At 49.6% G+C, this 14,528-nt stretch overlaps 1 protein-coding gene across 9 annotated transcripts in view; it reads right to left on the bottom strand.

Annotated features, from left to right (window-relative positions):
• The window catches only part of B3GNTL1 (UDP-GlcNAc:betaGal beta-1,3-N-acetylglucosaminyltransferase like 1), a 261,364-nt gene extending 256,969 nt beyond the window's left edge, over positions 1–4,395 (bottom strand). For 2 of the 9 annotated variants that reach the window (XM_056549528.1, XM_056549526.1), the window contains exon 1: positions 4,300–4,394. The gene's annotated coding sequence lies outside the window, so the exon portion shown is untranslated. Of the gene's footprint in view, positions 1–4,280 lie in introns of all 9 variants that reach the window. The other 7 variants (XM_056549527.1, XM_056549523.1, XM_056549531.1 and 4 more) reach the window with 6 other exon arrangements.
• Between the last annotated feature and the right edge of the window lie 10,133 nt (positions 4,396–14,528).

Here is a 14,528-nt window from a genome sequence, read left to right on the forward strand (position 1 = left end):
ATACACAGTATCACCGCCCCCCCACAGTCCGCTATACACAGTATCACCGCCCCCCACAGTCCCATATACACAGTATCACCGCCCCCCACAGTCCCATATACACAGTATCACTGCCCCCCACAGTCCCCTCTACACAGTATCACTGCCCCCCACAGTCCCCTCTACACAGTATCACTGCCCCCAGAGACCCCTCTACACAGTATCACCGCCCCCACAGTCCCCTCTACACAGTATCACCGCCCCGCACAGTCCCCTATACACAGTATCACCGCCCCCCACAGTCCCCTACACAGTATCACCACCCCCCAGAGTCCCATATACACAGTATCACCGCCCCCCCCACAGTCCCCTATACACAGTATCACCGCCCCCCCACAGTCCCCTATACACAGTATCACCGCCCCCACAGTCCCCTATACACAGTATCACCGCCCCCACAGTCCCCTTTACACAGTATCACCGCCCCCACAGTCCCCTTTACACAGTATCACCGCCCCCACCCCCCCACAGTCCCCTTTACACAGTATCACTGCCCCCACAGTCCCCTATACACAGTATCACCGCCCCCACAGTCCCCTATACACAGTATCACCGCCCCCCACAGTCCCCTATACACGGTATCACTGCCCCCCACAGTCCCCTATACACAGTATCACCGCCCCCCACAGTCCCCTATACACAGTATCACCGCCCCCCACAGTCCCCTATACACAGTATCACCGCCCCCCCACAGTCCCCTATACACAGTATCACCGCCCCCCCACAGTCCGCTATACACAGTATCACCGCCCCCCACAGTCCCATATACACAGTATCACCGCCCCCCACAGTCCCATATACACAGTATCACTGCCCCCCACAGTCCCCTCTACACAGTATCACTGCCCCCCACAGTCCCCTCTACACAGTATCACTGCCCCCAGAGACCCCTCTACACAGTATCACCGCCCCCACAGTCCCCTCTACACAGTATCACCGCCCCGCACAGTCCCCTATACACAGTATCACCGCCCCCCACAGTCCCCTACACAGTATCACCACCCCCCAGAGTCCCATATACACAGTATCACCGCCCCCCCCACAGTCCCCTATACACAGTATCACCGCCCCCCCACAGTCCCCTATACACAGTATCACCGCCCCCCCACAGTCCCCTATACACAGTATCACCGCCCCCACAGTCCCCTATACACAGTATCACCGCCCCCACAGTCCCCTATACACAGTATCACCGCCCCCACAGTCCCCTATACACAGTATCACCGCCCCCACAGTCCCCTTTACACGGTATCACCGCCCCCACCCCCCCACAGTCCCCTTTACACAGTATCACTGCCCCCACAGTCCCCTATACACAGTATCACCGCCCCCCACAGTCCCCTATACACGGTATCACCGCCCCCCCCAACAGTCCCCTATACACAGTATCACCGCCCCCCACAGTCCCCTATACACAGTATCACCGCCCCCCCCCACAGTCCCCTATACACAGTATCACTGCCCCCCCCAGTCCCCTATACACCAGTATCACTGCCCCCCACAGTCCCCTATACACAGTATCACCGCCCCCCCCCCCCCCCCACAGTCCCCTATACACGGTATCACCGCCCCCCCCCCCACAGTCCCCTATACACAGTATCACCGCCCCCCCCACAGTCCCCTATACACAGTATCACTGCCCCCCCCAGTCCCCTATATACCAGTATCACTGCCCCCCACAGTCCCCTATACACAGTATCACCGCCCCCCCCACAGTCCCCTATACACAGTATCACCGCCCCCCCACAGTCCTATACACAGTATCACCACCCCCCACAGTCCCCTATACACAGTATCACCACCCCCCACAGACCCCTATACACAGTATCACCGCCCCCACAGTCCCCTATACACAGTATCACCTCCCCCCCCCACAGTCCCCTATACACAGTATCACTGCCCCCCCCCACAGTCCCCTATACACAGTATCACCGCCCCCAACAGTCCCCTATACACAGTATCCCCGCCCCCCAGTCCCCTATACACAGTATCACCGCCCCCCCCCCCCCCCACAGTGCCCTATACACAGTATCACTGCCCCCCCCCCACAGTCCCCTATACACAGTATCACCGCCCCCCAGTCCCCTATACACAGTATCACTGCCCCCCCACAGTGCCCTATACACAGTATCACTGCCACCCCACAGTCCCCTATACACAGTATCACTGCCCCCCCCACAGTCCCCTATACACAGTATCACTGCCCCCCCAGTCCCCTATACACAGTATCACTGCCCCCCCCCCCACAGCCCCCTATACACAGTATCACTTCCCCAGTCCCCTATACACAGTATCACCGCCCCCCACAGTCCCCTATACACAGTATCACTGCCCCCACAGTCCCATATACACAGTATCACCGCCCCCCACAGTCCCCTATACACAGTATCACCGCCCCCCACAGTCCCCTATACACAGTATCACTGCCCCCACAGTCCCCTATACACAGTATCACTGCCCCCACAGTCCCCTATACACAGTATCACTGCCCCCCCACAGTGCCCTATACACAGTATCACTGCCCCCCCCACAGTGCCCTATACACAGTATCACCGCCCCCCCACAGTCCCCTATACACAGTATCATTGCCCCCAACAGTCCCCTATACACAGTATCACTGCCCCCCCCCCCCACAGTCCCCTATACACAGTATCACTGCCCCCCCCCCACAGTCCCCTATACACAGTATCACTGCCCCCCCCACAGTGCCCTATACACAGTATCACTGCCCCCCCCACAGTGCCCTATACACAGTATCACTGCCCCCCCCACAGTGCCCTATACACAGTATCACTGCCCCCCCACAGTCCCCTATACACAGTATCATTGCCCCCAACAGTCCCCTATACACAGTATCACTGCCCCCCCCACAGTCCCCTATACACAGTATCATTGCCCCCAACAGTCCCCTATACACAGTATCACTGCCCCCCCCACAGTCCCCTATACACAGTATCACTGCCCCCCCCACAGTGCCCTATACACAGTATCACTGCCCCCCCCACAGTCCCCTATACACAGTATCACTGCCCCCCGTCCCCTATACACAGTATCACTGCCCCCCCAGTCCCCTATACACAGTATCACTGCCCCCCCAGTCCCCTATACACAGTATCACTGCCCCCCCAGTCCCCTATACACAGTATCACTGCCCCCCCCAGTCCCCTATACACAGTATCACTGCCCCCCCAGTCCCCTATACACAGTATCACTGCCCTGCCCCCCCCCCAGTCCCCTATACACAGTATCACCGCCCCCCACAGTCCCCTATACACAGTATCACTGCCCCCACAGTCTCATATACACAGTATCACCGCCCCCCACAGTCCCCTATACACAGTATCACTGCCCCCACAGTCCCATATACACAGTATCACCGCCCCCCACAGTCCCCTATACACAGTATCACTGCCCCCCCAGTCCCCTATACACAGTATCACTGCCCCCCCAGTCCCCTATACACAGTATCACTGCCCCCCCAGTCCCCTATACACAGTATCACTGCCCCCCAGTCCCCTATACACAGTATCACTGCCCCCCCCAGTCCCCTATACACAGTATCACTGCCCCCCCCCCCACAGTCCCCTATACACAGTATCACTGCCCCCCCCACAGTCCCCTATACACAGTATCACTGCCCCCCCCACAGTCCCCTATACACAGTATCACCGCCCCCACAGTCCCCTATACACAGTATCACCGCCCCCCACAGTCCCCTATACACAGTATCACCGCCCCCCCACAGTCCCCTATACACAGTATCGCCGCCCCCCCACAGTCCCCTACACACAGTATCGCCGCCCCCCACAGTCCCCTATACACAGTATCACTGCCCCCCCCACAGTCCCCTATACACAGTATCACTGCCCCCCCCCCCCCCACAGTCCCCTATACACAGTATCACTGCCCCCCCCACAGTCCCCTATACACAGTATCACTGCCCCCCCCACAGTCCCCTATACACAGTATCACTGCCCCCCCCCACAGTCCCCTATACACAGTATCACCGCCCCCCCCCCCCACAGTCCCCTATACACAGTATCACCGCCCCCCACAGTCCCCTATACACAGTATCACTGCCCCACCACAGTCCCCTATACACAGTATCACTGCCCCCCACAGTCCCCTATACACAGTATCACTGCCCCCCACAGTCCCCTATACACAGTATCACTGCCCCCACAGTCCCCTATACACAGTAACACTCTGAAGTGTCCCCCTCCTAGGTGTAATGGTTTTACCCCTCTTCCCGCCACACACCTGAGACCCCTGACAGGAGCACGTGGTCTCACCCTCCGCCGTTAAGTATCCGGGGCGGGCCTTGACTCTGATTGGCTCTGTTCCTCCGCCTCCTCTCGCCTCATTGGCTGCCCCCGCTGTCTGTTTACTCCAGCTGATCTGGACCACAACATTAAAGCGCGTGAATGTAGGGTTAACCCCTTGGTTCCTAGATAGAAGTGATCACCCTGCGCTGTCAATGTGTGAGCAGCAGATCACCTCAAATAACCGGTAACACATTACACAGGTCCTCCGAGAGTATCTAAGCCTGTTATGTGCGATACTGGGCTGTATCTAAGCCTGTCATGTGCGATACTGTGCTGCTGTATCTAAGCCTGTCATGTGCGATACTGTGCTGCTGTATCTAAGCCTGTCATATACGATACTGTGCTGAACTGCTGTATCTAAGCCTGTCATGTGCGATACTGTGCTGAGCTGCTGTATCTAAGCCTTTCATGTGCGATACTGTTCTGTATCTAAGCCTTTCATGTGCGATACTGTGCTGAGCTGTATCTAAGCCTGTCATGTGCGATACTGTGCTGGGCTGTATCTAAGCCTGTCCTGTACGATACTGTGCTGAGCTGTATCTAAGCCTGTCATGTGCGATACTGTGCTGCTGTATCTAAGCCTGTCCTGTACGATACTGTGCTGAGCTGTATCTAAGCCTGTCTTGTGCGATACTGTGCTGGGCTGTATCTAAGCCTGTCCTGTACGATACTGTGCTGAGCAGTATCTAAGCCTGTCATGTGCAATACTGTGCTGCTGTATCTAAGCCTTTCATGTACAGAACTGTGCTGAGCTGCTGTATCTAAGCCTGTCATGTGCGATACTGTCACAGGGCCTCTGTAATGCTGCCTGTCATAGGGATTTCATAATACTATCTGTCACAGCATTACCGAGGTCCTGTGACAGGCGGTATTGCAGAGGTCCTGTGACAGGCGGTATTGCAGAGGTCCTGTGACAGGCGGTATTGCAGAGGTCCTGTGACAGGCGGTATTGCAGAGGTCCTGTGACAGGCGGTATTGCAGAGGTCCTGTGACAGGCGGTATTGCAGAGGTCCTGTGACAGGCGGTATTGCAGAGGTCCTGTGACAGGCGGTATTGCAGAGGTCCTGTGACAGGCGGTATTGCAGAGGTCCTGTGACAGGCGGTATTACAGAGGTCCTGTGCTTCATGCCCCCCTCACTGACCCCAGTGTTCCGCCATATTGTGTGTGATGGCTGTACTGTGCCCCCTTTACCCATCACCTGCCCATTGGGCCCTGGCACCTGATTGTCTGGGGCCCCTGTGTATTGTTTATCCCATCACCTGATTGTCTGGGGCCCCTGTGTATTGTTTATCTCATCACCTGGTTGTCTGGGGCCCCTGTGTATTGTTTATCCCATCACCTGATTGTCTGGGGCCCCTGTGTATTGTTTATCTCATCACCTGGTTGTCTGGGGCCCCTGTGTATGGTTTATCTCATCACCTGGTTGTCTGGGGCCCCTGAGTATTGTTTATCCCATCACCTGGTTGTCTGGGACAGGTGGGATAAACCATACACAGGGGCCCCCCCTGTGTATGGTTTATCCAATCACCTGGTTGTCTGGGGCCCCTCTGTATTGTTTATCCCATCACCTGATTGTCTGGGGCCCCTCTGTATTGTTTATCCCATCACCTGATTGTCTGGGGCCCCTGTGTATTGTTTATCTCATCACCTGATTGTCTGGGGCCCCTGTGTATTGTTTATCCCATCACCTGATTGTCTGGGGCCCCTGTGTATTGTTTATCCCATCACCTGGTTGTCTGGGGCCCCTGTGTATTGTTTATCCCATCACCTGGTTGTCTGGGGCCCCTGTGTATTGTTTATCCCATCACCTGATTGTCTGGGGCCCCTGTGTATTGTTTATCTCATCACCTGGTTGTGCGGGGCCCCTGTGTATTGTTTATCCCATCACCTGGTTGTCTGGGGCCCCTGTGTATTGTTTATCTCATCACCTGGTTGTCTGGGGCCCCTGTGTATTGTTTATCCCATCACCTGGTTGTCTGGGGCCCCTGTGTATTGTTTATCCCATCACCTGGTTGTCTGGGGCCCCTGTGTATTGTTCATCCCATCACCTGGTTGTCTGGGGCCCCTGTGTATTGTTCATCCCATCACCTGGTTGTCTGGGGCCCCTGTGTATTGTTTATCCCATCACCTGATTGTCTGGGGCCCCTGTGTATTGTTTATCCCATCACCTGATTGTCTGGGGCCCCTGTGTATTGTTCATCCCATCACCTGGTTGTCTGGGGCCCCTGTGTATTGTTTATCTCATCACCTGGTTGTGTGGGGCCCCTCTGTATTGTTTGTCTCATCACCTGGTTGTCTGGGGCCCCTGTGTATTGTTTATCCCATCACCTGATTGTCTGGGGCACCTGTGTATTGTTCATCCCATCACCTGGTTGTGTGGGGCCCCTCTGTATTGTTTATCTCATCACCTGGTTGTGTGGGGCCCCTCTGTATTGTTTATCTCATCACCTGGTTGTCTGGGGCCCCTGTGTATTGTTTATCCCATCACCTGATTGTCTGGGGCCCCTGTGTATTGTTTATCCCATCACCTGATTGTCTGGGGCCCCTGTGTATTGTTTATCCCATCACCTGGTTGTGCGGGGCCCCTGTGTATTGTTTATCTCATCACCTGGTTGTGTGGGGCCCCTGTGTATTGTTTATCCCATCACCTGGTTGTGCGGGGCCCCTGTGTATTGTTTATCTCATCACCTGGTTGTCTGGGGCCCCTGTGTATTGTTTATCCCATCACCTGATTGTCTGGGGCCCCTGTGTATTGTTTATCCCATCACCTGATTGTCTGGGGCCCCTGTGTATTGTTTATCCCATCACCTGGTTGTCTGGGGCCCCTGTGTATTGTTTATCCCATCACCATACAATGGCCTCATACATGGAGACTGATAGTGCCGCCATTGTGTGCTGTTAATTTACCTTCCTGCAGTGACAATGGCGTCTGTGTGCGGGACAATAATTATCAAAACAACCAGAACGCCACGCCACGGCCGCCATCTTGGTCTCACCTGATAAAGAGGTTGTCCCGGATTCCAAAAACAGCGCCCCTCATGTCCTCAGGCTGTGTGTGGTATTTCAGCAGGGAGGAGAGTTGTATTACCACAAATAACCTGAGTACAGGGGGGGGCGCTGTTTATGGAAGAAAGCAATTATGGTTTTCTTGCAGTCTGTACCTCAGTGTTTCCCAACCAGGGGGTCTCCAGCTGTTGTAAAACTACAACTCCCAGCATGCCCGGGCAGCCATTGGCTACAGCTGGAGGCCCCCTGGTTGGGAAACACACAGGACCATTGTACTACATCCCCCATCATGTACTGTCCACTGAGCACTGAGGTATCTAAGCTTATTGTTTAGATACAGTTTGTTATGTATGTCTATGTTTATAATGTGTGATACTTCCCTCTGAGCCACTGTATCTAAACCCACCACGTGTGATACTGCCATCTGAACCACTGTATCTAAAAATCCACTGTGTGATACTGCTTACTGAGCCACTGTATCTAAACCCACTGTGTGATACTGCCATCTGAGCCACTGTATCTAAACCCCCCATATGTGATACTGCCATCTGAGCCACTGTATCTAAATCCACCATGTGTGATACTGACTTCTTAGCCACTGTATCTAAACCCACCATGTGTGATACTGCCTTCATAGCCACTGTATCTAAACCCCCCAAATTTGATACTGCCATCTGAGCCACTGTATCTAAATCCACCATGTGTGATACTGCAATCTGAGCCACTGTATCTAAACCCACCATGTGTGATACTGACTTCTGAACCACTGTATCTAAACCCACCATGTGTGATACTGCCTTCATAGCCACTGTATCTAAACCCACCATGTGTGATACTGACTTCTTAGCCACTGTATCTAAACCCACCATGTGATAATGCCTTCATAGCCACTGTATCTAAACTCTCCATGTGTGATACTGCCATCTGAGCCATTGTATCTAAACCCACTGTGTGATACTGCCATCTGAGCCACTGTATCTAAACCCCCCAAATTTGATACTGCCATCTGAGCCACTGTATCTAAATCCACCATGTGTGATACTGCCATCTGAGCCACTGTATCTAAACCCACCATGTGTGATACTGACTTCTGAACCACTGTATCTAAACCCACCATGTGTGATACTGTCTTCTCAGCCACTGTATCTAAAAACCCACTATGTGTGATACTGCTTACTGAGCTACTGTATCTAAACCCACCATATGTGATACTACCTTCATATCCACTGTATCTAAACCCTCTGATGAGTTGTTGTATCTAATGCTATCATGTGCAATAATGCCTTCTGAGCTGCTGTATCTATTTGCTGAGCCAGTGTATCTAAGCCCATCTTGTGGGACACTGTCAGTTTACTCTGTGAATCTAAGCTTATAATGTGTGATACAATTCGTTGTGTAATATGGGGATAACAATGAGCGCAGATGAGATACACAAGGCCTCATGTTCATGAGACTCCAGGACGTCTCAGGCCGCACAGGTTATGTCTCACAACAAGCCTGAGACAGACCCCCGAAAACAGCAAACAACAAGCCTGAGACAGACCCCCGAAAACAGCAAACAACAAGCCTGAGACAGACCCCCGAAAACAGCAAACAACAAGCCTGAGACAGACCCCCGAAAACAGCAAACAACAAGCCTAAGACAGACCCCCGAAAACAGCAAACAACAAGCCTGAGACAGACCCCCGAAAACAGCAAACAACAAGCCTGAGACAGACCCCCGAAAACAGCAAACAACAAGCCTGAGACAGACCCCCGAAAACAGCAAACAACAAGCCTGAGACAGACCCCCGAAAACAGCAAACAACAAGCCTGAGACAGACCCCCCGAAAACAGCAAACAACAAGCCTGAGACAGACCCCCCGAAAACAGCAAACAACAAGCCTGAGACAGACCCCCCTAAACCAGCAAACAACAAGCCTGAGACAGACCCCCTAAAACAGCAAACAACAAGCCTGAGACAGACCCCCCGAAAACAGCAAACAACAAGCCTGAGACAGACCACCCTAAAACAGCAAACAACAAGCCTGAGACAGACCCCCCTAAACCAGCAAACAACAAGCCTGAGACAGACCCCCGAAAACAGCAAACAACCAGATCCTGAGACAGACCCCCTAAACCAGCAAACAACCAGATCCTGAGACAGACCACCTAAAACAGCAAACAACAAGATCCCGAGACAGACCCCCCTAAAACAGCAAACAGATCCAGAGACAGACCCCCCTAAAACAGCAAACAGATCCAGAGACAGACCCCCCTAAAACAGCAAACAACAAGATCCTGAGACAGACCCCCCCCCCCTAAAACGGCAAACAACAAGCTCCTGAGACAGACCCCCCTAAAACAGCAAACAACAAGATCCCGAGACAGACCCCCCTAAAAAAAGCAAACAACAAGATCCTGAGACAGACCACCTAAAACAGCAAACAACAAGATCCCGAGACAGACCCCCCTAAAAAAGCAAACAGATCCAGAGACAGACCCCCCTAAAACAGCAAACAAGCTCCTGAGACAGACCCCCCTAAAACAGCAAACAACAAGATCCTGAGACAGACCCCCCTAAAACAGCAAACAACAAGATCCTGAGACAGACCCCCCTAAAACAGCAAACAACCAGATCCTGAGACAGACCCCCTAAAACGGCAAACAAACTCCTGAGACAGACCCCCCTAAAACAGCAAACAAGATCCTGAGATAGACCCCCCTAAAACAGCAAACAACAAGATCCTGAGACAGATCCCCCTAAAACAGCAAACACAGATCCTGAGACAGACCCCCCTAAAACAGCAAACACAGATCCTGAGACAGACCCCCCTAAAACAGCAAACACAGATCCTGAGACAGACCCCCCTAAAACAGCAAACACAGATCCTGAGACAGACCCCCCCTAAAACAGCAAACACAGATCCTGAGACAGACCCCCTAAAACAGCAAACAACAAGCTCCTGAGACAGACCCCCCTAAAGCAGCAAACAAATAGATCTAGAGATAGACCCCCCTAAAACAGCAAACAAGATCCTTAGACAGACCCCCTAAAACAGCAAACAAGGTCCTGAGACAGACCCCCTAAAACAGCAAACAATCTCCTGAGACAGACCCCCCTAAAACAGCAAACAAACAGATCCTGAGACAGACCCCCTAAAACAGCAAACAGATCCTGAGACAGACCCCCCTAAAACAGCAAACAAACAGATCCTGAGACAGACCCCCTAAACCAGCAAACAACAATCTCCTGAGACAGACCCCCCTAAAACAGCAAACAGATCCTGAGACAGACCCCCCTAAACCATCAAACAACTAGATCCCTGTATATATTGGGGCCGTGCGGCCCGGACCACCTTGGTAGTGGCATATTTTCGGTCCGCCCAGAGGACAACGCCTCGCACCATCCTGGTCATTGAAAAACCCAGAATCCAAATAAAACGCAGAGACTGCGGAGTGAGATAATAATGGCGGCGCCGCTCTGCAGAGCTCAATCTGATGGAGAGCGGAGGGGTTCTTCTTAACCCTTTCTGGTTTCCAGGCTAAATAAAAATGGCTGCTCTATATTTACTCTATGGAGTTTACTTATCTCCAGCCCAAGTGTGGAAAGTTACGTTTTTTTCCACAGACTCCTGTAAATATCGGCTTTGTTTGTGAAGCCTTTAGGTTAGGAATGTTATGTATCCTGCCACGAGGCCTGCGGGTCATATACCGGGGTCACCGTCCACCGACATACCGTATATCAGCAGTATACCCAGAAGGTAATCAGAAGGCTAATAATAACCTACTAATATATGAAAATACTGCTCTAGGGATACTGAAATATAACTACTATAATACTGCCTCCTATATACAAGAATATAACTACTCTAATACTGCCTCCTATATACAAAAATATACTTACTATAATACTGCCTCCTATATACAAGAATATAACTACTATAATACTGCTCCTATATACAAGAATATAACTACTATAATACTGCCTCCTATATACAAGAATATAACTACTATAATACTGCTCCTATATACAAGAATATAACTACTATAATACTGCTCTACAAGAATATAACTACTATAATACTGCTCCTATATACAAGAATATAACTACTATAATACTGCTCCTATATACAAGAATATAACTACTATAATACTGCTCCTATATACAAGAATATATCTACTATAATACTGCCCCCTATATACAAGAATATAACTACTATAATACTGCTCCTATATACAAGAATATATCTACTATAATACTGCTCCTATATACAAGAATATAACTACTATAATACTGCTCCTATATACAAGAATATAACTACTATAATACTGCTCCTATATACAAGAATATAACTACTATAATACTGCTCCTATATATAAGAATATAACTACTATAATACTGCTCCTATATATAAGAATATAACTACTATAATACTGCTCCTATATACAAGAATATAACTACTATAATACTGCTCCTATATACAAGAATATAACTACTATAATACTGCTCCTATATACAAGAATATAACTACTATAATACTGCTCCTATATACAAGAATATAACTACTATAATACTGCTCCTATATACAAGAATATAACTACTATAATACTGCTCCTATATACAAGAATAGAACTACTATAATACTGCTCCTATATACAAGAATAGAACTACTATAATACTGGCTCCTATATACAAGAATAGAACTACTATAATACTGGCTCCTATATACAAGAATAGAACTACTATAATACTGCCTCCTATATACAAGAATAGAACTACTATAATACTGCCTCCTATATACAAGAATAGAACTACTATAATACTGCCTCCTATATACAAGAATAGAACTACTATAATACTGCCTCCTATATACAAGAATAGAACTACTATAATACTGCTCCTATATACAAGAATAGAACTACTATAATACTGCTCCTATATACAAGAATAGAACTACTATAATACTGCTCCTATATACAAGAATAGAACTACTATAATACTGCTCCTATATACAAGAATAGAACTACTATAATACTGCTCCTATATACAAGAATAAAACTACTATAATACTGCTCCTATATACAAGAATAAAACTACTATAATACTGTCTCCTATATACAAGAATATAACTACTATAATACTGCTCCTATATACAAGAATATAACTACTATAATACTGCCTCCTATATACAAGAATACAACTACTATAATACTGCCCCTTTAAGAGCCCACAGGGTGCAGGAGCTGATGCAGCACTATGTCTCCAGAGGTTGATAGGTGACCCTGTCTTCCACTGTGTAAGTAGACCAGATATGAAAACCTTCTTCTAATAACAATCTGACAAGAGGCCATTCATGAGATAAAAGGCTCATATATCTGCCCCATCACTGGTAACTGACATCTCACAGGGCAGGAAATTAATGTTCAGCTCTGGTGCGGAGGTCCCGGATCAGATATCACCGTCCTTCATAATCATTCTTCAAGGGGTTATTTGGGAATTTTTGTTTAACAAAAAAAAAAAAAGGAAAAAATAATTTAAAAAAGAAAAAAATTGAAAGAGTTAACCCTATAACCCAGTGGTCTCCAAAACTGTGAACCCCCAGGTATTGAAAACCTACAACTCCCAGCATGCCCGGACGGCCAACTGCTCGAAGTTGTCACAATAAGCAACTGGATCTATCAGGATGTTTATAAGGGAGTACTCCGCCCCTAGACCTCTTATCCCCTAGCCAAAGGACCCCCTGATCTCCACCCTGGGGTTCTAAATATTTATGTTCATAACGCCGGTTTTGGACGGCTGTGGTCGTGACGTCACACCCCCTCCCATAGACATGAATGGAGGGGACGTGACGTCACGACGACAACCACCCCAAACTGGCATTATGAACCTAAATGTTAATAATGACGGGCCGGAGATTGTGAGGGGTCTCAATTCCCGAACCCCCTGCCATCTACCCTGGGGTTCTGAACATTTATTTTCATAATGTGGGTTTTGGACGGCCGTGGTCATGACATCATGCCCCTTCCGTTCATGTCTATGGAGGGGGCATGACGTCACGACCATGGCCGCCCCAAGCCGGCGTTCTGAAACAAAATGTTCTGTACGCAGGAGTGGCGGCCCGGAGAGGGGGGGGGGGGCTCAGTTCCCGAACCCCCTGTGATCTAAGATGTCTAGGGGCAGAATACCACTTTAGGGTCACCCCTTTAAGGCGTTGGGAGAAATTAGAGTCCATGAAGAAGTTCCTCTTGTTGGATCCAATGTTGGGAGCCAGTTTTTCAATTCTGACCTGAGTCACCATGCCACCCTTCTGAAACCACCTTCCCCTATCCAAAAAACATCAATGGTTTCTTCCACCTAGATACATAAGAGGATGTACTCACCGGTGACCTGACCGGGCCCATCATTACACCTTCCTTGAACCTTCCGATCCATCACCGTCTCTTGCCCTCTGAGATGATGGACAATGCTCCTGATTGTATCAGCTCGAGTTTCCTTCCAATCTCTTGGGCCCATCCCCCCCCCCCATCCTAATCTATCTTCCGTAAGACAAATAAACAGTCCACCAGCCCCATTCACCTGAGTAAACAGAACTAATAGGCCTCTTGTTTACGGAGAGGGAGCACAAAAGTTTAGGTAAAGCTTTTACGTAGTTGCTGATCCAGTTTTGATTGGTAATTATTAGACCTGTAGACCAGATTGGTCGTCAACCATCATAGATCACAGATGAGCAATGGTCACGCTTGTAGGACATTGTTGTCCTCACTATCAGAGCCCCTTCCCCCTAATCCAAGTTTTTGTGGTCTAGTTTACCCTGATGGACAGATCATCAGATGAGGGTTTGCTGAACTTATGACACCCTTTCCGATCTGAAGGCTACATGACTACGAAAGGTCATCAGCCCTTGATGTGGGTCTTGGGTATTGGAGTAACTTCACTCTTGAGTATTCTCACACTGGTCATAGTAAAGTCAGCTGAGCCGGCAGCATTCAGCCATAAATATTGGGGTAGGAGAGAAGGGATAGACATGTTGGATTTAAATAATTTAAACCCAACAAGCCCAGTTTGGCACTGACTTGTTCCCTTCTCCTTATTCAGCTGATCCGAGTATTTATGGGTCATTAGAACGTCTTTATTGTCCCACCCAGCGTTACTTATTCTTTTTATGATGGCCCAA

Source organism: Hyla sarda, chromosome 13, assembly GCF_029499605.1.
Source record: "Hyla sarda isolate aHylSar1 chromosome 13, aHylSar1.hap1, whole genome shotgun sequence".
Taxonomy (NCBI): domain Eukaryota; kingdom Metazoa; phylum Chordata; class Amphibia; order Anura; family Hylidae; genus Hyla; species Hyla sarda.